This window comes from Cyanistes caeruleus, chromosome 1 (assembly GCF_971803275.1).
Source record: "Cyanistes caeruleus chromosome 1, bCyaCae1.hap1.1, whole genome shotgun sequence".
Taxonomy (NCBI): domain Eukaryota; kingdom Metazoa; phylum Chordata; class Aves; order Passeriformes; family Paridae; genus Cyanistes; species Cyanistes caeruleus.
The window spans coordinates 86051077-86077398 of NC_141701.1; the positions used below are offsets into that span (position 1 = coordinate 86051077).

General features: G+C 41.3%; 1 long non-coding RNA gene across 1 annotated transcript in view; it reads left to right on the plus strand.

Annotated features, from left to right (window-relative positions):
* The window catches only part of LOC147655692 (uncharacterized), a 146016-nt gene extending 141565 nt beyond the window's left edge, over positions 1-4451 (plus strand). The window contains exon 4 of the long non-coding RNA XR_015290145.1: positions 3293-4451. This is a non-coding gene — a long non-coding RNA (uncharacterized LOC147655692). The remainder of the gene's footprint in view (positions 1-3292) is intronic.
* The last annotated feature ends 21871 nt before the right edge of the window (positions 4452-26322 follow it).

Sequence of the window (26322 nt, forward strand, 5' to 3'; positions counted from 1 at the left end):
TCTGTTAGTCTGTACTTTCAGGGACCATGTGTCTTCACTCATGATTGTATAGAGTTCTGATTTGAGCTCCTTTCCCTCCTCTGTGTCTGCCTGTGTCTCAGTAGTCTCATCCACTAATGCAACTGCCATTTCCATTGAGAGACACAAATTTGTACCTCTGCTTCATCCATAATATCTTGGCTTGTCTCTCAACTTCAGCCTCTTCTGATAGCTATCAGCTCAAATGCAGTATGACTCAAGCATGTCACACGCTCCTCTCTTCCCTAGTCAGTCCTTACAACTTCCCTCATTTACAACTGCTGTGAATGATGGGATCACCAGACTTGTCAGACAGGCAGGTGATGCAAACAAGTTTTTAAGTCCAAAAATCGGATCAAGTTTCTGTTTTGCATCTTGTTTCTGGAGCTAAAAAGTTATAAGATTTTACCAAATTTTTACAATCTTTGCCTTCAAACCCTACAACATTTTCCTGCTGCTCTTAACAGAAACCAGTCACACTATTGCTGCAAAGACCATTTTTCTGGGCTTCCCTTTTTGACTCTCTCCTCTAGCTCCTTTCTTTTTCTATCAAATAAAGAATTAGGTGTGTTTTGTTGATTTTTTTCTTTTTAAAGAATGCCTTCCAGGCATATTTCCACTTTTCAGGCTGTCTCACTTATTCTCAGTATGTCAGTTTTTGTCTGCAACTGATTACCTCTAGGAGTTTTCTTGAATTTTCCTTTACCTCTTCATAGGTTTGAAAGGATAGCCCTACAAATGATCAGCCCTCCTGCCCTAGTGGATGTGCTAAGTATAGGAGTCCCCAGTGCTCCCACAGTGGAAATAGTAATGATTAATATGCACAACATGAATTTTTAACCCACTAAATCAAGATCAGATATGTAAGTGTCACTGAATCAGCACATCACATAGGCTGGAACAGACCAACAACAGTATCAAGTCCAGCCCCATGCTCAAAGCAGACCCAGGTGTAGCAGGATTCCCAGGACCGTGTCTGGATGGGTCTTAAATCCCTCCAAGGTGGGAGGATGGACCATCTTGTCCCCTCTGGACATCTGCTCCAGTGTCTGATCATTTTCATAGTATCTTGCCCTTTTACAGTGTCCCTCCAAAAGCCTAGATTCCTCTTATACGCCCCTCAGTCAAATATCTGTAAACAGCAAAAATATATTCAAACTTCTGTTTTTACAAACAAAACTGTAGGCTGAATGAGTAAATAGAAATCTGGAGTTTGAAGGCAATACGAGATATATTCAGGTAGGAGAGGGTATGTTCTTTTTTCAACTGATTAGAAATTAACAAGTTAGAAGGATATGTTTGATCTTTGTCACTTATGAGCTCAGTTAAAGTTTGGTGTCTTTCTCTACGTGAGAAACAAAGAAACATTTGGTGAAGGTCTTGGTGAAGAAACTACAAAATGAGATTTTTTTCATTTGCATTATCAAAAAAAAATCAAAATGCAAAATCAAATATCAGGTCACTGAAATGCTAATTTCTTTTTTATAATATTTTCCCATTAACATTCTGAAAGAAAAAAGGAGGTGACTTGAAGCCAACAGACTTTTCTAAATGTACAATGGTATAGATGATTCCCTAATATTCCTGCTCCAAGCATCTGATCTTACAACAGTGGAACTGTTCAGTCTATATCATACATAAAATATAATCTCAGGTAATTCATATAAAATGTTCTTCAGCCCTAAAACAGTGGTGCTGCCACACAATTTTTAAAAGAACATTTAGACTATCAAGGTTGCTTAGTTAAGAAGGCAAATGAGAAGAGAAAACAAAGTCATATTCTTCATTAACTTCTTGTGATGGGTTAACCTTGGCCAGATGCCAGGTGCCCACCAAGCTGCTCTTCCACTTCTCCTCTTCAACTGAACAAATTCATCCTCTGCAAATTCTTTGGCACATGAAATTTAAGATAAAATGATACAGCATAAAATATTGTTGAATCTGCAAAATAACGCTGAATCTGCTTCTACTACCGATGCTTCCATGTCTGTGTGTAAACAAAACAAAATCTGTTCACTCCCACACTACTCCCTGTTTCATGACTCACTATCATCATCCAATCTGTGTCAGGATCCTCCTTGGTCCGTAACCAACAGTTCTTTTGAGGTCTATGGAGAGGTCTATAGATAATATGAAAGTCATATAAAATACAAATGTCTGCTCAGAAGCTGAATAGAGCAAACAATTTGGTAGGTGCTTTACCATTTGGAAATCTTTCCTTCCTACAAGTCAACACCTCACCAAAAGCTTCTGACATTAGTTGTCTGCTCCAGAGAGCTGCCACTTCAGTGCTGAGTGATTGATTTTGCTTGTCAGGTAATAAACAGAAAATGTTTCTCCCATTGTCTTAATGTTGATCAGCTTCTCTAAAAATCCACCTTTAATAATGAAATTGTAATGCTTCAGCAAGGCTTATGATCAATCTTACCTAATTCTACCTTATAAGCCTTTCTATCTGTGCTACTCATATTGGGCTCACTCAAGTCAAAAAAGAAAGAGAATTTATAAGGAATGATTCATTTGACCTATTTTACATATCTACCTTATGCTTAAGCAAATCATGTCCAGTAGTGTCATTTTCTCTCTCATTGATTATAAAAGAAGTCAAAACAAAAAGTTCAAGAGATAGACAGTTTTGACATCTACTTCTGGTCAGACAAATCCTACCTGTTCTTCCTTTTATACTTTTACAGAGACATCAGTGGTTAAAGTCAAATGTTTCACTCTTAACACATAAGATCCAAGCACAATTTATTGGTACGGTGGACATTTTATATACTCTTATTCTACAATGTTTTCTATATATAAAATATTGAATAATAATGCTTCTCTTCATAGGGCTCATAAACCAAACTTTTCACAACTAAACAAAACTAACTTTTCAAACTAAACAACCAAAGTTTAGGCATCTCTGTGTCACCATCTTTGGAGATAAATGGATCGGCTGTGTTTGATAGTTTTCAGATATATAGAATGCTTAAGAAAAATAGATATTTCAGTAAACATCCAGAGAGATATGAAGTGGTCTGTTCTATGTATTGTTCACATGTACAGTTAATACTCTTTCAACACAACTCTTGAAGGCAAAATTGGAATAATCTCTGTCATCCTTACAAAAGCTCTTTTTAAGGACTTAACTGGAGATGATGAGAATACAGAGGACTAAACCAAATAGGCTAAGAATTTTGGTTATTTGTCTGACAAAACATATCTGTTAAAGCAGAAAAGTTTCTGGTTATGTATATTTTAATGCTATTTATATTTTTTAAATTAGGCACTTGGAATGCATAAGAAGGACATGGAACTGTTGGAGCAAATCCCAAGGAGGGCCTTGGGATAAGAGGACTGATGTAATTCCCCTATGAAGACAGGCTGAGAATGTTGGGGCTGTTCAGCCTGGAGAAGAGAAGGAGGCATGGAGACCTCACAGCAGCCTTCCAGGATCTGAAGAGGACCCCGGAAAGCCAGAGTGGGATTCTGCATGAGGAACTGTAGTGATATGGCAAGGAATAATGGGTACAAACAGAAAGAGGGGAAATTTAGGTTGAATTAGGAAGAATTTCTTTACTGTGAGGGTGATGGGATACTGCAGCAGGTTTCCCAGAGAGGCTGTGGATGTCCCAGCCCTGGCAGTGTTCAAAGCCTTGAGCATTCTGGTCTAGTGGAAGGTGACCTCACCCATGGCAGGGAAGCTGAAACTTAAATAATCCTTAAGGTCCCTTCCAACCCTTAACATTCTATGATTCTAATGGTTCTAATGGTTCTAATATGCTTATGTGACTTTCATCAAAGGATTAGAAGAGAAAGCATTAAAAAGTATCAGACTGCTGTTTTTCTGATCTCACTAAGGGTGGGATTCAGGTCACTAATATTAATCATATAGAATCTAGACTCTTCCTATCTAAGTCAGTTGTCAAGGCTCCCTCTATAGTCAACACACAGAGAGACTGGCACTTCCCAGCTATGATTAACTGAAATGTAGAATGTCTAAAGGGCATTTGCTGAGTTCTTTTTGAAGTTTCTAACTCTGTTCATGATTAAAGAAGACCTATCTGAATAGCTCAGAGTAAATAAATAACTTTTAGATGACTAGAGGGACAAGAAATTAATCTAAAAATTAATGGATCAAATTTTATCTTACTCATGTAATAACTGTTAACTTGTAATGGCTACCAGCCTTTGGCCGAAGATAAATAGGATGAAAACATTTTGGTAGTATGTGGTAGTATTTCAAAAAGTCAAATTACAACAGCCATCTGGATATTAGGGAAATCTCCACAGACTCATCATTTCACCATGCTTATTGTAGACAGTGTTGAAAAAATTTCACTGAGCAACCTATAGAGTATCTTGAGTTCATTTGTTTGAGGCAAAAAATAGAGTATAGTCATCATGCACGAATCTTAAATAGTATTTTCAGAAGAAAAAAAAAACTTTCTGAAATATATCCTGCTATCTTTAGTTAGAGATATTTCATCTAAAATGTTAAGGAATTGTAAGAGAAACACTTGTGAGTCATTTAGTGCATTTTTAATAAGCAACTTTCCCTAGGCTTGTTTAGAGATTTCACAAAGGAGTCATGCTCTTGGAGCATGCCAATTTAGTTGCAACATGAAATTAAAGGTGTAATAAGGGAGGGTCCTCAAAACACACCTACCTTTGATCCAGTGCGCTGCTAGAAGAGTGACCTGATAGTCAGGGCAGGGGGATGGAAGAACTATTTGCAGCTCTGACATTGGCTCTCTGTGACATTGCATAAGTCAAAATTCTGCAAAGTCAGAGAAAATGATTAAGCCAGGGGGAGGGGAGGAGGCTCCTATCCACTTTCAAAAGCACAGTCTCCATCTGGAAAGTGGAAAGACTGAAACTAGAATTAAATCTTCACAATGAATCTGGCTCTCAGGAAAGTAATATTTCCCTGAATTAAAAGCTGAAATAGTACAAACACATTTTATCTCCCAGCACTACTGAAATGGCACACCCAGGAACCGTTAGCTTTTTGTACACCTGTATTTCAGTTCATGTCCATAACTGTTTGTGATGTCAGTGGTTTAACTTTAATAACGAGCATTAGGAATCCACATGTTCCAGTGGATAGACTGGAATCCTCCAAAGGATGCAGAAAATGTTATTATTTGTAGGAAAATCACATACCTGGTTGCAAAAAAATAATTTGTTTCAACAATGAATACTGGGCAGATTCTCTAGAGATGACTCTTACACCTGCACAAAATCCCATTGATGTTAATGGGGTTTCATGTGTTGTCAAGAATCGACCCACCAGTTGAGCTTGCAAAATTAGATCTTTAAAGCAGTCATTTTTAAAGCTCTGTGGCCTCGAGCAGACTGCTGAAGAAGTAGATCATAAGAAACAAGCTCACAAGCTCTGTTTAATCAATGAAGTCTACTTACTGCCAAGTTCTCACCCTGCTTCTTTCCTTTTCCCCCTGCAGTGAATGGAATATTGACCAGTACCAAGAATATCCTTCTAATTAACTTCTAGACTCTGTCCCTACAGTACAGGTTAGGAACTGCCCAAGCTCTATCCAAGAGCCCTGTGTACTAATGAAGGTAGGATCTCCCCCAGAGTTAGCACTTCACTTTTGCACTCTTCTCTATCCACCCTTCCCACTTCTGATTTTTTTTTTTTTTTTTTATGAAGAAGGGAAAGAAGGAAAAATAAATGTTTTTTGCTTAGGTGAACTAGATGCCAAAGTAGTTGTATAATTTGGTCACTAATATTGACAAGTAAGAGGACTTCTACCCCCATTTTAAATTTCATACAGCATTGCTAAATAAAGTAATCCACAGGTAGAGAAAAACATATAGATATACAAGTTAGTCATTAGGTTAACTTGCCAAAGAAAAGTGCTGTTGTGCTAATTAAACAATTATTCTTCTAAGATTAGAGTATTGGAAAAGTATGGATAGGAAACAAGTGGGACAAAGGAAGTAAAGTAGTTAGGATAGGTTGGGGAGGAAGATATTTACTGGCAGCAAAGGAAGTGAAGAGACTGCAAAGGAAGAAAACAAGCAGAAACTGTTTGTGATTCAAAAGGTGAGAAATATAGAAGAGATCACAAAATAGGAGAAGACAGGAAGAAAAGGTAGTCAGAGAGTATAACCCAAAGGTTACACATACAGTTAGTTCTGTGGCAGATTTTTATGTGTGTCAGAACAAATTTGAACACAGGGCTCAAAGCCATCAGTCCTGGCTTGACTTCAACCCTTTTCTTCTTCTTTTTGCCCCCCCCTTTTTTTTTTCCCTCCCATGATGACATGATCATGACATAAAAACCCATAATTCCTCAGTGCCCCTTGAGGTATGACTGCATTGAGAACAGCCAGTACACTTCAGCTTCTTGTGTTGTCTGTTTGTTTCCAAGGCCTCCCTGTGACATGCAATGAATTTTATCAACGTTCCAATCTTAAAAGTTTTTAGTTTAAGAATAAGGAAGTTTCCTGTTAAATTGCATGCTACCCATAGCCCTGGAATGTGTGGATGACTTACCTAAGAGATGTAGGAACCTGCATCAAAGGGCACAGAAGCTGACTCAGTGAATATGGAAACTATTTATGATACATACCTGATACCCATGCATATGTTGGCGACTATCCCAGGCTTATGCCTTAACTTCTGCTTTGTCCTCCCAGATGTGTCATCATTGTGAAATTTGCAGATCTCTGCTTACTATAATGGATTATATATTATTTCAAAATAATCCTGTTTTACTACAAACACAGATCATTCCATGTCAGGCTCTTTTCAAGTACCTTTAAGTTTTGAGTGATAGAGATGGAGAAGTAAACATGAGTTAGAAGTGGCACTGAAGAAACACCAGAAAAGAATTATGGTTCAGAAATAGATGCTTTGCCAAAACTGAGTGTGGTGTAGAGAATGTAGCTATCATTGCACTTGGCTTTAGTCATGTGCTATTCGGGAAAGAATGAAAATCTAATCGTCCTAAAAAAAATCATGTGTCTGCTCTGGAGGCTGCTTGTGTTATGATGCTACTCTGGGAAGATTGCTAGACAAGGGCAAAAGGCTAATCATTAGCACCAGTGCTTGTGCTCATCTGGTCAGACACATAGACAGGCAAAAACAGCCATCCATCCCACTCAGCTGGATATAATTCACACTTGAAGTCATATGCATGTGCTCCTATGCATGTTTCCCTTCCAGATGCACACTTCTTCATAGTCTGCTGGGCAACTCAAGCCTTTAAAGAATTTTTTTTTCTGATTGGCTCTTGATTTATCCACAATTGTTCTGGATCCAAAGGGCAAAGATTAACAGAGTCTGCTATCTGTACGTTTAGAGACAAGCTTTTTGCTAGTTCTGCAACGGAAGCCCATTGCAGGGAGGTGTGAGACACTGCAAAGATGCTGCTGATATTGGGGGATATTCTCTAGACATAAGACAGCATCATGGGACAGGCTGAAAAACTGAAGGAAGGTGACTGCTGTAGGCTGCTAAGACCCAGAATACATCCAAAGTTAGATAATTTCCTTCTTAACTGAAAGATATTTAGTATTAATGGAATATTGGAATATAACAGCACTACACTGAGAGACCCGAGCTCATTTTTGTACCACAAACAGTGTAGACCATTACATCACTCCCCAGGAAGAGTGTGAAGAGGCATGTCAGTGAAAACTGTCCTATCAGACAACAGTTAATAAGGTTCTCCCTACCTTATTCTCATATCACATCAAGTTTTATGCTACATATGTAATGTAGCATCACAAATTACATAAGTACCTAGTGCAGCTGGATCCAGTGAGCATTACAAAGCTGGATGTTGGCGACTGCATATCTGTTGTGTTTTGTGTTGGTGCACTACAGTTCTAACCTACAAAGAATCCAGCTAAAGTTTTTGATGAAAACCTGAGACTGAACAAGACTCCCTAAAACACAGTTCCTCTAAAACACTCATATAACATCAAACTGTACAGATATTTTAATATTCTCAGACTTTTTTTGCCAAATTTTAATGCTGATCCTTAGAATAATTGTATGTTTCAAATCTGTTCAAATTCCAGCGGGAAAGCAGCTTGTTAAAAGATCTGGAGAAGAGATAGGAAGGGAGTCATGTCTAGGTAACAACACCAATAAAACAATCCGTACAACAGGAGTAGGAGTCCAGTTACGTGCCTGTTTGCAAGACAAGCTAGTACAGACTAAATAGGTGACTTATGGTAACATGCTGAAGTCATCAAACCCAAACAGCACTTGCATAGTATGAATTCAAGTCTTGCCATTGTTAAGAATTTTTATACGTGTAGTTTGCATTCTGAAGGAGCTCTTTCAGGAACATTTGTACTGAACACAATAATTCAGGTTTAAGAGCCAATATTTCAAAATGCTTTCTAATCAGTGTGCATATCCAGATTATTCTGAAAAATTATGTGCCTAGGAAAGAATTAAAAGTGCAAGTTTAAGGTAATTTGCTTCAGTTGCCTTTCTGCTCAAAGGGACTAATTTTCATAAACAAGATGCTTGATTTACATATGTAAGCCCATTGTCTTGAAAATTGCAATAATAGTGGCTGAAGCAGAACTACTGGTAGAAACTTAAGATCTTTTGACTAAGGTGATTACAATATGCAATGTCCACAGTACAACACCTTTAAACTTTAAATGTGTTCTGAAGTCTATATATTTAACTGAATGCTGATGTATCCAGATAATGAATCCTTTTCTTCTGCAGGAAAATCTTGAGACATTTAGCCCAAGCATTCCGCAGATGTAGCTCTCCTCAGGAAATAGCTGATTTTATTATCAAGAGTGCTTTAAATTCCATGTTGACAGTGCAGTTGTTTGGAAAACTGTCAGACTTTGAACAAAGGTAGGTGAACTTATTAGGTTGACAGGTTGTCTTAACCCCCAAGAACTCATGTGAAAATCTCTGTTCATACCTATTGCCTCCTCTCAATACTGGTATGTATGAACTATTTCATATTTACTCCAGAAGGTCTAAGGTCCTTTTCTTAAATATCATCCATTCAAAATCAAGTAAAGGATCTAGGTCTCTCCAATACAGCCATTATTCTTACTATAATGATCAGATGATCATGGCCTGTTGGTTTACTATGTACAGTCTTTGCTGTAGTCCATCTTAGTCTTCAGCACACAAGCCTTTCTCATGGTGGCAAAACCAGCTGGAAGAGTTTTCATCCTACTCCACCCCGAGCCACTAATTTCTGCATTTTTCATGGGAGTTCACTGCCCAGTTTTGTTGTGCTTAATAAGACCGTGAGGCTGTGTTATAACATGGACCAGCAACGTCATCTGAGGTTAAAAATTAATGTGTTTTTTTTACCCTAATCCAAGTTTCTGGCAACAACCAGAGCTGAAGTATGATTTGAGATCTGAGTAGCAGAATCTGAATTTGTGTTCTGAAGTAATTTTGTGCAACATAACATCTTCTGAACCTTGAGAGTGATACATTTCACCTTTCATCAATGAGACACATGTCTGTAGGCTTCTTCTTCACTCCTCATCCCCATGCTTACTACAGTTTTGTTTTGAAATTGGGTAAAATAGGTATACATTTTAAACTGTAAGAAAGCTGCATGTCAATAACACCAGCATCCATAACTGTTTATATATATATATATATATATATATATATATATATATATATATATATATATATATATACTGTGTTATATTTATATTTATATTTATATTTGTAATTTCTATTTCTATTTCTATTTATATCTATATCTATATCTATATCTATATTTATGTTTGTAAATGTTATTAATTAATTAATATAATAATTATATAAAAATATTTATATGTAAATATCTATATAGATATATAAATATATAGATATACTGTTATATATATATGCACATATAAATATACTGGTGTGTGTATATATATATATATATGTATACATATATGCTATATATATACTATTATATGTAACAGTATAAACAACAGCAGTTGTGACATCCAGGTTTCACTGGAGAAATTGTCATCTGGCCAGTTTTCTGGGAATTGTCAAGATGGAAAAGTAATCACATACAAGGAGTTCACTCAATCAGTTTACTCAACTCCATCCACTGTCTGTCATGAGGCTTTCATGTGGCATGACTTACACCTGGTGTAAGTCCCAGATGTGCATCCTCATTGGCAAAACTTTACTGAAAAGAAGGGAAACTGATTTCCACAAAACTTACCTACTAAAGTTCAGCCTAAACAGGGGCTCTTTACATTATTCCCAAACGTGAGCTGTATTTACACTTAAAATCACTGAAAATCTGTAATACTGATACAAACCTTAAATTTGAAGGGACCAAAATATAGAGGATTGAACTAATGCTAGGGAGACACTAACAGTGATCACAGGAGAGACCGATTTCCTGCTATCAGTGTTGCTATGTATAGACATATATAATTCACACACAGCAAGGAGCAGGAGCTTTATTTAGTATTTAGATTCCCTAAAACTTTGAGCAGGAATGAGCCAAGATGCTTTGGAGAGGAAGTTGTACAAAACAGAAGTATGTGAAACAGAGGAGTGTCATCATATTTAGCTAGCAATGCTCTCTAGGCTTTTCCAAAGAAAGCCTAATAATTACTGAGGGAATTTTTCAAGAAAGAGTCATAACCTTGCCAAATTCAGTTCTTTGTCCAAAGTTACTGAAATGTAACATCTAGTTAGTTAGTTTTATTCTAGCACAGAGGAAGAAAAATATGCAAAGGTTTTATATTTTACTTCAGAAGAAACATCCCCCAAAATCTCAAACTGAAACAAACCTTCTGGGAAAAGGTAAGTCCAAATTTGAATCCAGATGGCTTTTAAGTTGTTTTAAAAATAACAGGAAAGTGAAAATAAACACATAATTGAACATGTCAAACAACTACTGAGGGTCTCTGTAACAAAAAATTACTTCTGAAAATTGCCTACCTTGAGACGGGGGTTAAGCTGTGCAGAAATAAATCCTTTAGTGAGCAGGGGGAGTACTCAGGAAACTTGCTTTTCTATTTGCTTCAGTCCTTTGTCTCTAAACATCCACACCACAGTCCTTTTTCCAGAAGCAACATGATGGGATTAGATACCTTGCTGCTGATTTTCACTACATTTTAGGGAACTCTGAGATCTTTAGCCTTCTCTAAGTTTCTTTTGAAATTACTTAACAGATTTATAGGTCATTAGAGATGTTCTAATAAAATATATCATATGAGATGTAATTTATCAAGCTACCAAACAAAAACATTCTTTCATTTCCAAAATTAGGTATTTCCTTATGAGAGAGTAAAGAGCAATTTTCTTCCATGTAGACAAATAGCTAGGATTCAATCAGGCAGCAAGACTCCAGTGGAAATGACAGTGGACAAAACCAGGATCCTTCTTAGGAAACCAGCTCTCAGACAAAATGCAGTAGGTGATAATCTGTGCTATATTCTCTGCTATGCAAACAAAATAAGTTAGCATGTAACTCTTTTAAAATAGAAATAAAACTGTTGTGACAAAAACTTATACTGTATTTCCACTGTAAAATAACTATTCATTAGTGACTAATGGAATGTCTCCCTCTCACCATTATAGTGAAAAATGTTAGATGGTTACTAAGCAGCTTTTTTCTAAACCTCACTGAAAAATAATGTGTTATGTATTCTTTTCTTAACTTTCCTCTGAGGAATAAATAGATTACCAGTTGATAAGTGATGCCTTCTTTTCAATGCATTTATTTTAAATTGTTGTGACCTGCTTAAAATGATAAAATTATTTACATGAGATTCTCATATGTATTTCTTACGTGAGTAAGTGACTCAAAATTTGGCAGTAAAATAGCTTCTGTGTCAGGGATGAGGCTTTCATAATCTCCCTGATGAACTGCCACAATGATAAGCCTTTTGATGCTAACAGTCATACCTCCTTGTCAGTAAGTGAATTATAGATAGACTATACTCAAAATCTAAAAGAAAATAAAAAAAAAAAAAAAGGACCAGCAGGACATATTTAAACAGATATGAGTGGATGGGAACAGTAAAAATCCACTTGTGGTCAACAAAGTCCTCTAGTAGATCACACCCTGGCAGCACTTAGACCTGAACCCAGTTTCTTGACTGTTCACATTCTTCTACTGTCAGGAAACACTTGTGAAAGTCATTAAGGTTTGAGTAACTCAGTATTTGGTCTTCAGTGGATTTGAGATCACATTCCCACAGAAAAGAATGAACATGCATTCTCTCTTGTCTCTGGCTGCCCCTTCCTTGCTTCAGTATCAATGAAGCATTAAGCAATATTAATGAGTGTGGACCCTCAGGAAGAGGTGTTGCAGCTCACAGAGCTCATCAGACACAGGACAGTACTTTGCAGGCATAGCTTTCACTATTCACTGTGTTGAAACTCAAGTGCTCATGTTTACAAAAGTTAAAATGGCAGAAGCTGCAGCAGAGACAGATGTGAATGCAGATAATATCTCCACTCTTGATTTTCTTGGACTCTCTGGCCTTACACTCACATATACCAACCCTGAAATGATGCCCTCTTTCCCTGCCATTTATGGACTTTATTAAGGGATTAACTTACTGATACATTCACTCAGTAATTGAATTGTAGGAACCTCCCTTCTTGTCTTGGGTTGCAATGCAAGATGCAACCAAAAAGTACATATTTTATTATCATCTGTTAAAACCAGGGAGGGGCAGTGTTCTTTGTCTCTTTTACGACCCATCCTCCCTCCAGGGCGATATCTTCTGTTAATGGGCCATTGAGTCTCACTGCATGACTGATAAAATGACATCATCCCATTGTGAGATGCTCCACCCAGGGGGAGGAGCATAGCATTCCTACCTGGATATCTTTGGAGACTTGAAACAACACAAGCAGCCTTTTTCTACTGGATTTCAGACGAGGGAGCGAACCTGTCTACACCACCACTGGACCTTCAGAGTTAAACTACAGTCTTTTATAGGATCACTGCTTTAACAGAACTACATTTGTCACTCTAGACAAACTGCAGCCACCATTTAATTGGACTGCTACTAACACCTTGGGTTAGGGGTGTCAGGTTGTATTTTGACTGTTAGTGGGTTTTGGTTTTTTTTGGTTTTTTTTTGTCCTACTGCATTTTTATTTTAATCTCTGTAGTAAAGAACTGTTATTCCTATTCCCATATCCTTGCTTGAGAGCACCTTGATTTCAAGATTATAGTATTTTGAAGGGGCAGGGGTTTGGTTTATATTTTTATTTATTTCAAGGGAGGTTTCTTCTTTCTTTAGCAAACACCTGTCTTTTTCAAACCAAGACAGATTTTGGCACCAACATGGGGCTCAAGGGCATTGAGAGAAAAAAGAGTAAAAAAAGGAATAACAGTTCTTGAGTAACCTAATGTCGTTCCGATTGGGAACGGCGATAAAGAACGACACGGACTCTCTAGGGAGTCACAACACGAGAAATCTCTGGTTTATTGCTTCAGCCCTGTTTTATAGACTGGTACGTGGAAAGTACAGAAAAGAAACTCTTATTGGTTAGCAAAGTGCTACATCACCATTATTGGTCAGTGGGGCTCCCCACCCCCCTGACTTTCTTCTGCAAGGAAAACAAGAGGACAGACAAACAGCACCTGGCAGTTGTTTTCTGTCTCTGAGGATTGTTTTGAAATCCTCCTATGAATTTCCCAGGCTAGCTTCTCAGGCAGGACTGAGAGGCCATGGGCCTGCAGCCTGCTCCAAAGCTAGCATCCATAATTCACCCTTTCTGTTAGAAAAAATAAAAAAGCAGTGTTTGTTACATCCTACTGGGCCCTTGTAGGACAGAGAACAAACACAGCTCAAGAGGTTTCTTTACTAGAACTTTGAATGGATGTTGATCTAGAATTTTGGTTTACGTTTTGATGTTTAAGAATTGTTTTCCTTGCAAGGACTTGATGGTTGAGTCTAATATTTCTAATTCAGTAAATTAATACACACACTATATACAACACTGTTAGTCTGTTCGAATTGACAGTCTAACTTGTCAATAGAGTAGTTTGAAAGAACACCAAAGTGATAAAAACAATGCACAATGCAATTTATGATGCTTTGATCCCCCTTTTTATCCCATTTTTTTTTTTTTCATTGGATTTTCTCTTCAAATATAATTGAGGGGTTTTTGAGGGATTTATAAAGTTTACATGGTTGCTGTTATTGTTGGGTTTTTTGACTGGATTGTGCTGAATGAGGAAGTTTATGGAGGTTTCACTAAGGATGGATAGGATGCAGACTCGTTTTGGGATGATTCTTGGCTGTTAGAACAGTAGTTCATGAATTTCTGGAGGTTCAGGGAACTCGAAGTTACCATCTCCTCGTGGCTGGTTGTCAGCTCTGTAAACACAAGACTTAAAAGGTACAAGGTGAGTAAATTTGGGTCCCGCAGGGACTGCAGGACTTTGGCGCAGTTCAGGCCGCTGGAGGCGACGGACACGGCACCGACCCCGAGGCATGCTCTCGGGCCGGCGTGGAAGGTCCCGGCCGAGGGCTTGTTGCTCTGTTTCTCTCCCCCGCCACATTTATGGGTGCGGGGGCGGGGCGCTGGTAGAACTCGGATCGGCGCTCTCCAGCACGGCAAGCGCGGAGGGAGCGAGATTCGCCCCACTCCTCTCCCCGCACCTCCCCGCTGGAGCGCGGGGGGAGCGCGAGGGTGAGCGCGTCTCGCGCACGCACGGGGCAAGCGAGGCCGCCGGCCCCCCCCCACCGCTTTCTTGCCAGCTCTTTGGACGCGGGGGGGGAGTGATGCCTGCCACGGGCCTGGCCCCGGCCTCCGATCCGGGCTTGGGCTCAGGTTTTTCGGGGTTCTCGCGGCCGGCCGGCAGCCGCTCGGGCTGCGGCTGGTGGCGGCGGGCAGGCGCAGGGGGAGCGAGGTTGCTGTTCCCCCTCTCCCCGCCGCTTCTCTGCCGGGGGCAGCCGTGCGCCCCGCCGCGTTGGTACACGGGGGGTTTGTCCACCCGGGCTTCGCGGCGGTGGCAGCCCGCAGTGTTCCGGACCTGCACTTGGACCCCTCGGCGGCGCCGGGCGCGGGGGGGGCTGAAGAGAGGTTTTTCTGCTGGCAAAGCCCACGCGCCGAGCTCCGCAGATGACAGGCGCCCAAACTTTTCTGGAGAGGGAGATCTCTGGCTCGCGGATTGCTCTTGCCCGCTGCTAAAGTCTTCTGACGGTCCAGGCAGAGCCGAAGGAGCACTACGCTGCTCATCCACGGTTTCATCTCTCGGTCCCTCATCTTGTACAACAGAGGAACTTTCGGCATCAAAGTTTCTCATCCCGGCTTCACTGTTTTTAGGCTGGCACTGTTCCAGTGCCCTAAAGATCACTCCCCAAGTTGCTGCTAAGTCGCACACACTGGTATTTCTCGCAACTAGCTCAGTCCACAGGTGGTCCCCTACTGACCACCAAATCTCAAGGTCAAACACATCATTCACAGTCATAGCAAACTCCTGTGCTTTCACCCAGTGGAACAAAGCGCGCATATCTTCTTCAGGAACACAGAGTCTCATGCTCAGCAAGGCATTTTTCCATGCAAGGCAGACCAGCTGCTCGTTAGTTAAATTACAGTTCTCCATTATGAAAACTTTCTCTTGGTGGCTCCGGGAACGCAGTAATGCAGACGCTATCGGCTCTGACCCGGGACTTCGAGCTCTGCTTCACCAAGACAGCCGTTCCAAGCCCGCTCACCGGCAGGCTCCACTATCCCGTTGGTTTTCAAAACCAGCTTCCTCTAGGAAAGCCCAGGAGAATTCCACTTACCCCTCCAGGGGCAAGGGCTGGCTTTTTTCCCGCTCGCTGCTTACCCTCAGGGGATTAGCAGGTGTCGTCACGCCGGTTGCTTTCTGACCTCGGGGGTCGGCTGCACTTTATGTCGGGTTACCGGACCTCGGGGGTCGGTTCAACATCACGTCGGGGTCACCAGATGTCGTTCCGATTGGGAACGGTGATAAAGAACGACATAGACTCTCTAGGGAGTCACAACACGAGAAATCTCTGGTTTATTGCTTCAGCCCTGTTTTATAGACTGGTACGTGGAAAGTACAGAAAAGAAACTCTTATTGGTTAGCAAAGTGCTACATCACCATTATTGGTCAGTGGGGCTCACCACCCCCCTGACTTTCTTCTGCAAGGAAAACAAGAGGACAGACAAACAGCACCTGGCAGTTGTTTTCTGTCTCTGAGGATTGTTTTGAAATCCTCCTATGAATTTCCCAGGCTAGCTTCTCAGTCCTGCCTGAGAGGCCATGGGCCTGCAGCCTGCTCCAAAGCTAGCATCCATAACCTAATTTTTTTGTATGGGAACCTCATTAGGTGACATCATGTGGTCTAGCTTACCCTGTATCAGGTAGCACGTGGTCTTTGCTTTATTTCTCCCATTTGCAGGCCCTTATCTAAACACGGGTCCTATAACAAAGGCTACTGTGGCTGTTACTCAGTTTGCTTTCTGGGTTAATAAGGTAGGACATTAATGGATTTTTAAGTTCCTCTGGAAGGCAGTCACATGGATTCAGAGTTATCACATACTAACTGTATGTTTTTGGGGTTACTTTAATAATGGTACCTACTGTGAGGAAATAACACCAGGGGAAAATTTGCCCCAACCCTTCACCCAGGTCTTTGGGCCTACACCACCAATTTTTGAAGGGTTCAAGCCTTCTCTAAATGCTAATGATATCAGACAGTGGCTGGTGTTGCTGATGTGCCTGTTCTATTTAGCATTCAGAGATGAGGGGAGATTGACTTAGATAACACCTACTCTGGGGTAGGTGTTAGGTACCCTGACACCTACCCCAGAGAACAGGGATGCTACCCCAGAGCCTGACCCTGCCCCACAGCCCACCTCAGAAACGAACCACCCAGACTGGGTGGGGATTCTAGTAAAGAAGGTATGCGAGATAGGCCAGATGCTAAAAGAGTGCATTTACTCAGCTGTTGGAAAATCTTCCCCCTGCCTCAAAGGGGGAGAGTCTGATGGTGCTGCAGTGGAACCCACAGACGTTACAACTGTCCAGGTTCCAGCTGAACCACAAGGGCAGTCACAGCCAGCAGCTGTTGCCCCTGTGGAAACGAGGAAGTCTAAGATAAAATCACAGCACCCTGTTGATAAGGATAAGAAAGGAGGGCCCTCACAACCCACAGGGGAGCCAGAGGTTGAAATCATCACCGAGTCCCTGATGTATGAGAGTCTCCGTAATCTGCAAAAAGACATTGTGAGGCGGGGGTGTGAGCCTTATACAACCTGGTTACTTCGGGTCTGGGACCTTATGGGTACAGATGTGCAACTAGATGGTGGTGAGGCAAGGAATGTGGGACCCTTGACCCAGGACTCAGGTGTGAATCAGATATCCATCAGGGAGCCAGGGCCCCTTTCCCTCTGGGAGCAGCTTTTGATAAGTGTAAGAGAGAGGTTTGTCCACAGACAGAGAATGCAGGAGCACCAACACAGAATGTGCTGGAAAACCCTTGAGGAAGGGATCCAACAACTGTGAGAAGTGGTGGTATCTGATGTCCTTTTTGGGAGGGGTGGACAGCATGATAATGACCCCGACAAAGTCAGGTGCACTGGGCAGATGTTGTGGAGTCTGGCAAATCTAGGGCCACGTGACTACACCACCTATATTGCAACAATTAATGCCGATAACAACCGAGAGACGGTGGGTTCTGTCACCACCAGGCTTAGAAATTTCCAGAGTATAATCCATGGCCCAGTGAAGGCTCATGTCTCTGCTGTGATTAAGGAACTCAAAAAGTAGGTGAGGGAGATAAAGGAAGAGATGAGGAAGAGCAGTTCCTATATGGCACCAGTGTGAGTCACAAGCCCCAAACTCCAAGCCCAACATCTCCCAGCTAGAGAGAGAGGGTACACCCCACGAGCTGAGCTGTGGTTCTTTCTGTGTGACTATGGGGAAGACATGGGAAAGCGGGATGGGAAATCCACTTCTGGTAGCACAGGTGGGTCAGCTCAGGGAGGGAACCACGAATCAGAAAAGTTCCACTAAAGTGAAGGTGGCCTCAACCTCCTGTGACCAAACTGCCAGATATTACAGAAAAGAGGATAATCTGTCAGATCCCCTTGAAGGAACCTCTAGCATGTATGCCCAGGGAGGAGAGGATGACCAGTGCTAGAGGGGCCCTGCCTCTAGCCAGGAAGAGGCACGGGAAAACTGGGTCTTTTGGACGGTGTGGATCCAATGGCCTGGCACATCAGAGCCACAAAAATACGAAGCTTTAGTTGATACTGGGGCACAGTGTACCCTAATGCCATCAGGACATGTGGGGGCAGAACCTGTTTCCATTGCTGGGGTGACGGGGGGATCGCAGCAATTGACTCTGTTGGAAGCTGAGGTGAGCCTGACTGGGAAGGAGTGGCAGAAACATCCCATTGTGACTGGCCCAGAGGCCCCATGTATTCTGGGCATGGACTTCCTTCGAAATGGCTATTACAAAGACCCAAAGGGACTCAGGTGGGCTTTTGGAATAGCTGCTGTGGAGGCAGAGGACATTAAGCAATTGAACACCTTGCCTGGACTATCAGAGAACCCATCTGCAGTAGGACTCCTGAAAGTAGAAGAACAGTGAGTACCAATTGCCACCTTGACGGTGCATCGCCGACAGTATAGGACAAATCAAGATGCTGTGAACCCCATCCACAAGATGATCTGGGAGCTGGAGAGCAAAGGGGTGGTCAGCAAAACCCACTCACCCTTCAACAGCCCCATCTGGAGCAAGTCTGACAGAGAATGGAGATTGACTGTGGACTATCGTGCATTGAATGAAGTGACTCTACCACTGAGTGCTGCCATGCCGGACATGCTGGAGCTCTAGTACGAGCTGGAGTCCAAGGCAGTGAAGTGGTATGCCACTATTGACATTGCCAATGCATTTTTCTCCATTCCCCTGGCAGCAGAATGCAGGCCTCAGTTTGCCTTCACGTGGAGGGGAGTGCACTACACCTGGACTGCCCCAGGGGTGGAAGCACAGCCCCACCATCTGCCATGGACTGATCCAGGCTATACTGGAAAAGGGTGAGGATCCAGAACATCAATGACATCATTTTGTGGGGGAACATGGCAGTGGAAGTATTTGAGAAAGGAGAAAAGATCATCCAGATTCTGCTAGAAGCTGGCTTTGCCATCCAGAAAGTGAAAGGACCTGCTTGAGAGATCCAGTTCCCGGGGATAAAGTGTCAAGATGGATGGCATCAGATTCCCACCAAGGTCATCAATAAGATCACCACAATGTCGCCATTGACCAGCAAAAAGGAAATGCAAGCTTTCTTAGGCACCATAGGTTTTTGGAGGATGCACAAGCCAGATTGTGAGCTTTCTCTACCTGGTCACCCAAAAAAGAATGATTTCCACTGGGGCCCTGAACAGCAACAAGCCTTTGCCCAGATCAAGCAGGAGATCGCCCATGCAGTAGCTCTTGGCCCAGTCAGAACAGGACCAGACGTGAAGAACGTGCTCTACTCTGCAGCCGGGAGCCACAGTCTGTCCTGGAGCCTTTGGCAGAAAGTGCCTGGTGAGACTCGAGGCCGACCACTGGGATTCTGGAGCCGAAGCTACAGAGGGTCCGAAGCCAACTACACTCCCACAGAGAAGGAAATCTTTGCCACCTATGAAGGAGTTCAAGCCATCCCAGAGGTGATTAGCACAGAAGCACAATTCCTCCTGGCACCCCGACTACCAGTGCTGGGGTGGATGTTTAAAGGAAAGGTTCCTGCTACCCACCACGCCACTGACACTACATGGAGCAAGTAGATTGCCCTCATCACACAGCACACCCATATTAAAAACCTGAATCACCCTGGGGTTTTAGAAATAATTACAAAATGGCCAGAAGGTGAAAAATTTAGTCTCACTGATGAAGAAGAGCAGGAAAAAGTGACACACGCTGAAAAAGCTCCACTGTGCAACCAAATGCCAGCAGAAGAAACACATTATGTTCTTTCACTGATGGTTCCTCTCACATCGCAGGGATAAACTGGAAGTGAAAAGCAGCCGTATAGAGCCCCACACAACAGATCTCAGAAGCTACTGAAGAAGAAAGTGGATCAAGTCAACTTGCTGAACTCAAGGCTGTTCAGCTGGCCCTGAACATTGCTGAAAGAGAAGTAGCCAAAACTGTACCTTTATACAAATTCATAGGTGATAGCCAATGCTCTATAGGGTTGGCTAGAAAAGTAGAAAAAGGCCAGCTGGAAGTGTAGGGAGAAAACAATCTGGACTGCTAATAAGTGGAAAGACATTGCCACTTGGGTAGAGAAGCTACCTGTGAAAGTCTGTCATGTAGATGCCCATGTCCCCAGGAGTCGGGCTAATAAGGTTCACCAAAACAATGAGCAAGCAGATAAGGCTGCAAAAATAGAGCTGTCACAAACAGACTTAGATTGGCAACATAAGGGCCTGTTGTTCTTAGCTCAATGGCCCCATGATGCCTCAGGTCATCAGGGAAGAGATGCCACCTATAAGGGGACACGAGACCAAGGGTTGGATCTAGCCATGGACAGCATTTCTCAGGTTACCCATAACTGTGAGATGTGTGCTGAAATCAAGCAGGCCAAGTGAGCAAAACCCCTGTGGAGTGGTGGACAATGGTCCAAACATAAGTATGGGGAGGCCTGGCAGACTGACTACATCACACTGCCTCAAACTTGCCCAAGGCAAGTGCTATGTGCTGACCATAGGGAAAGTCACCACTGGACAGTTGGAGACCTACCCTGTGCCTCATGTTACTGCTCGGAACACCATCTTAGGCCTAGAAAAACAAGTCTTGTAGAAACATGGCACCCCTGGGAAAATCAAGTCAGACAACAGAACCCAGTTCAAGAACAGCCTTATAAACACCTGGGCCAGAAAACATGGTATTGAAAGGATATATCATATCCTTTATCATGCACCAGCTGCTGGGAAGGTTGAACAGTGCAACAGACTGCTTAAGACTACCCTGAAGGCACTTAGCAGGAAGACCTTCAAAAATTGAGAAATTAACTTAGCAAAGGCCACCTAGATAGTCAACACCCGAAGGTCCATCAATCAAACTGGTCCTGCCCAGTCTGAACCCTTCCACACAGTAGATAAAGTCCCTGTGGAACATATAAAAGGTATTTTAGGAAATACTGTTTAGATTTGTCCCACCTCAGGCAAAGGCAAACCTATCCATGGGATTGTTTTTGCTCAAGGACCTAGTTACACTTAGTGAGTAATGCAGAAAAATGGAAAAACCCGTTTTGTACCACAGGGAAACCTAACCTTAAGCAAGAAATGTGTGAAGAGTTTCATTGTGTATAAAGCAGAGTTTAAAGAAAGTATTGATCTGGATATGATGCAGATAGTAATAAAATAAGGAGTGGATAATGTCTTGCATTGTCAATGCAAGATGTAACCAAAAAGTATGTATTCTATTACTCTTTGTTGAAACCAGGTGGGGGACTGTTCTTTATCTCTTCCACAATCCATCTTCCCTCCAAGGAGATATCTTCTGTTAATGGGCCATTCAGAGTCACTGCATGACTGATAAAATGACATCATTCCATTGTGAGATGCTCCAGCCAGGGGGAGGAGCCTAGCATTCCTACCTGGATATCTTTGGAGACTCAAAACATCACAAGCAGCTTTTCTCCACTAGATCCCAGAGGAGAGACCAGACCCATCTACACCACCACTGGACCTTCAGAGGAAAACTACGCCCCTCTACCAACCCACTGGGTTGTGGGTTTTTTGTTGATTTTTTTTTCTGATTTTCTTTCTGTCCTACTGCATTTTTATTTTAATTTCCTTAGTAAAGAACCGTTATTTCCTATTTCCATATCTTTGCCTGAGAGCACCTTGATTTTGAGATTATAATATTTTGAAGGAGAGGGGGAGTAGTTTACATTTTTATTTATTTCAAGGGAGGTTTCTGCCTTCCTTAGCAAACACCTGTCTTTCAAACCAAGACACTTCCGTAACTAAGAATTTTAACCCTGCTAATAAATGGTAACGCTGCAATCTGCAGCATGGTGCCACACAAGGAGATCTTGAGTTTCATTTGCTTCTTTAATTGCCTAGAAAAAATAAAATTATTAAAACATGTGAGGTAGCAAGTTATGAAACTTGTAAAATAAGGATTCTGAGATAAGGAATTCAAGTTGCCTTGTGGAAAACCAAAATATAATTGCATAACTGAAGTCGGTGTCATAACAGCTATAAAATAGAGCTCCCTCAAAGCAGCTACAGAGATTTTGACTTTTGCAACTTTCATAATGTTCTTTTAAGTTTCATGTGCACGTGTAGTAGAACACAAGCACATTTGAATCTCCGATTAAGTATTTGAGAAAGGCTGAGAAAAAAGGAGAAAGAGACATGTTTTATAGGTATAAACAAGCAACAAAAGGCACCATAGCTGAAAGAGAATGAAATGAAAGGCGCTTACATCATGCAGCTTTCCTGCAATAAAACTCTAAACACACCAAGGATTCTTGAATATTCCCTTGAGGTTGCTTATTGGCACCTGCAAAGAAAAAAGAACTCTTTGTATTATATTAATTATAATGTCTCTGTACCACTACAAATAACGCAAAACTACTTGTTTTTTCACTCTGAGGGAGAAAGGGAATAGTCTGTACCAGTCAGCTTTTTAGAATAACTGTTATATAAATTGCTTGAAATTCCATTTACAGAATTAATTTACTGTGCTTAGAATTTGATTGAATAGTATAAATTTAATAACATTTTAACCGTTGATTAGGGAAAATACGTGAAGTTTGCAAAAGATGGTCTAAGTCAACAGAATCACTCTGCTTTTATAGGAAGCGGACTTTGGTGTGGTAACTAAATTCATTATCAACAAACTCATGGAGGAGACATTTCCTTTGTACGGGTATATCTACTTGGAGATTCTGTACTTGGATAAAGTGAGCTTGACTGGAGCAGGCTGGAGCTGCATTTGCAGAGTGGACTTCAGAGAATTACCAGGTTTGTCACCAAGGGGATGATAGATGATAATCAGGCTGCCATGTTGGTCACAGCCTGGCTCAGAGCAAAATACTGAACCAGTTAGTTGCTCAAATAATTTGGTCTCAATAGAAGTGATTTTCTTTAGATTGGACCTGAAAATAAGAGGCCCTCCCTTTGCTACTCTTCATATCACCAAAGCCAAGTGGATTGATGAGTAGGATCTGCACTTCTATTTGCACTTGTGAGGTTGAGCATATGCATGATGGGAAGTTTTTTGTGTTGTTTGTACAATAATTATTCCCACTTTTCTCCAAATAAAGGATAGTTGTACTCATGTTTTCAAAGGATACTGTAGATGGAAAAAAGTAATTTATAGCAATAACTAGCAAGGTTTAGTTTCAATTTCCAGAGCCAAAAATTAACTGCATAGAATGGAAGTGGCAGGCTCTAGGATTTAGTTATTTTGTTTTTAAGACAGAGCAATAGGATTAGCTCATTTCAACCTTTGTTGCTAGCTCTGGCACATAGCAGAAGGGACATACTGCAGGACATAGTGAGACTGAATTAGCAGCTCTTTTCATCAGAAACTAGTGATTTAATTGTGGAACATGTTCATTTTTCTTTGTTTTGAAACTGTTATAAGTTTTATATATATATGATTTATGTGATACACAATATGCTTATCTTGCAGCAGATGACACCTTGGAGGATAACTGCAACTGAATGTGTATTATCAAAAGAATCCCTTCTAGATCATAATTACAGAAACTTACAAGAAGAACAGAACCAAATATTTTTTGTGGAAGTTGTAAATTGGTTGAGCAAAAGGTAGGCTCACTTGGGGATGAGGAGGAAAATGTTTACACCAATTATCATGGGTTGTCAGCAATACTGCAGGCTCTCTAAAATACCCGTGGATATTAATCAGTTTTAGAAAATGGTTCCACTACAGTAGTTGCTCCAAGTGAGTAAAAGCCCACTTAATTAGATGCAAAAAACTGAACACCGACACATTTGAAAGGTTTGTTGAGCTATAACTTGAAAGCAGATTCAGTGGATACTACTGTATCACAGAATGAGTTAGAAAAGACTTCAGGGAAAGTGTCAGAACAAATTGTACAGTCCTTTTTGCCAAGTGTCATTATTTTCTTTCTGTCATTATGAATGCATTGCATTATCTGGTAAAATAGTTTGAATGTGTCACCAGGTATGTCATCCCCACCTGCACTTGGAGATTATGTCTGAAAAGATCAACAGAAATTCTCTAAAGAGCAAATTTTACATTATTCACACTTTGAAAACCAGAAATGTCAAAGCTATTTGCCACAAGTATATAGCAGCTTGGTAGTGTGGACAGTGATGGAAATCTCTATTACATATTTCTCAATTCACTCTATACATAGCAAAAGTACAAAAAAGCCAGTGTGAAAAGAATCTTAGTAAAAAATTAGCTATATCAGATGTAATTTGAAAGGTTTGGGGTTTTTAAAAATTAATTATTTAGTTAGGGTTGCAAAAATAACGAAACTTATGTAATCTAACTCAAGTGCATATATAAAATAAACTAAATTAAAACATGCTTTCTCAGCGAAATCACTTAGAGTGGTGGCAGTGTGGGATTCCACTATATTGTTAGTGAATACTGAAGTGCAACTATATTGCTCTAGAATTTAATGGACTAAGTTCCTGACATCAGAAGATACATCACCTACTGTTTAAGATGCCACAGTCTAAACAGGAGAAAAGTATATGGAACTTTATTCCTCAAACCACATTTTGAAAAAGATTATATTTTTTTTCTGTGTATAACAATAGTGATAATCACTATTATAAATTATAATATTTTTCTCTTCAGGTTGAAAGGATCTTGAAAAGATCTTTAAAAGGTCTTGAAAATAATTACTTTAACACCATTTAAAAGAGAATAACAGCCTCTTGCAACAGCCAGGGGAAAAAAAAAAAGGAGTCTTAAAGAGTCAAGGAGGTCCTCAAAACTTAGAAGTGCCTGAAAACTCTATTCACAGTGAAATCTGACTGACAATGTTCATCTCTGAATGCAATCAAAGCTGACCAGTCTTAGTCTTTTAGACCAAGGTTCCACTTCCATTTTAAGTCTAGTGCTCATCAATATCTTCAAAAACTGCTTAAGCACAGGACTTGAAAGAATACTAAGTTTGCCAATGACACTAAATTGGGAGGGACTGTTGACTCTCTTGAAGGCAGAGAGGCCTTTCAGGAAGAACCTGATAAATTAGAGGACTGGGCAATCCCCAATTGTATGAAGTTCACCAAGGGAAAGTGCTGGATTCTGCACCTGGGATGGGGCAGCCCTGAACATATGGACAGAGTGGGGATGAGAGGCTGGAGAGCAGCCCCATGGGAAGGGACCTGCGGGTCCTGGTCGATGACAAGTTGAACACGAGCCAGCAGTGCCCTGGCAGCCAGGAGGGACAGCCCTGTCCTGGGGGGCATCAGGCACAGCATGGCCAGCCGGGCACGGGAGGGGATTGTCCCTCAACTTGAGTACAGGGGAAAGTTTTGGGTGATACCATATAAGAAAGACATGGAAGCTGTTGGAGAGCATCCAAAGGAGGTATACAAAGACGGTGAAGGGCCTTGAGGGGAAGCTGTATGAGCCATGCCTGAGGTCACTTGGTCTGTTCAGCCTGGAGAAGAGGAGACTGAGGGGAGACCTCATTGCAACATTCTCATGAAGGGAAGAGGAGGGGAAGAGACTGATCTCTTCCCTGTGGTGAAGTGACAGGACCCAGGACTCCAGAATGGTCTGGAATTGTCAGGGGAGCTTTAGATTTGATATCAGGGAAAAGTTCTTCATCCAGAGGGTAGTTGGGTACTGGAACAGGCTCCCCAGGGAATTGGTCACAGCACCAACCTGACAGAATTCAAGGAGTGTTTGGACAATGCTCTCAGGCACATGGCGTGACTCCTGGGAATGGTCCTGTACAGGGCCAGGAGTTGGACTTGATGATCCTTCTGGGTCCCTTCCAACTGTATGATTCTATGATTTCATACCTGTAATTACTACTGGCACTAATAGAAACACTATAGAGATACATTCACTTGATTTTGTTGCATGCAGGAGAGAAGAGCTGAGAACAAATTTAAGCAAAGCTGACATGGGTCTACATTACAGGATTTGTTTCAGGATTATGACCACAGAAGACGAGGTGATTAAAGAAGCCCAAAACACCCCAAGAAATTACAATCTGATCTTTCAGATTTTGTGTGTTAGTTGAGACATAGAAATAAATTACACTGATGCTTGATTACCATTTGTCAATAATCCAAAAATTTAAATTTCTCATCAACTTTTACCTTAGTAGACCTAACCACAGACAGAACTTGAAATTCTACAGAGGAATGG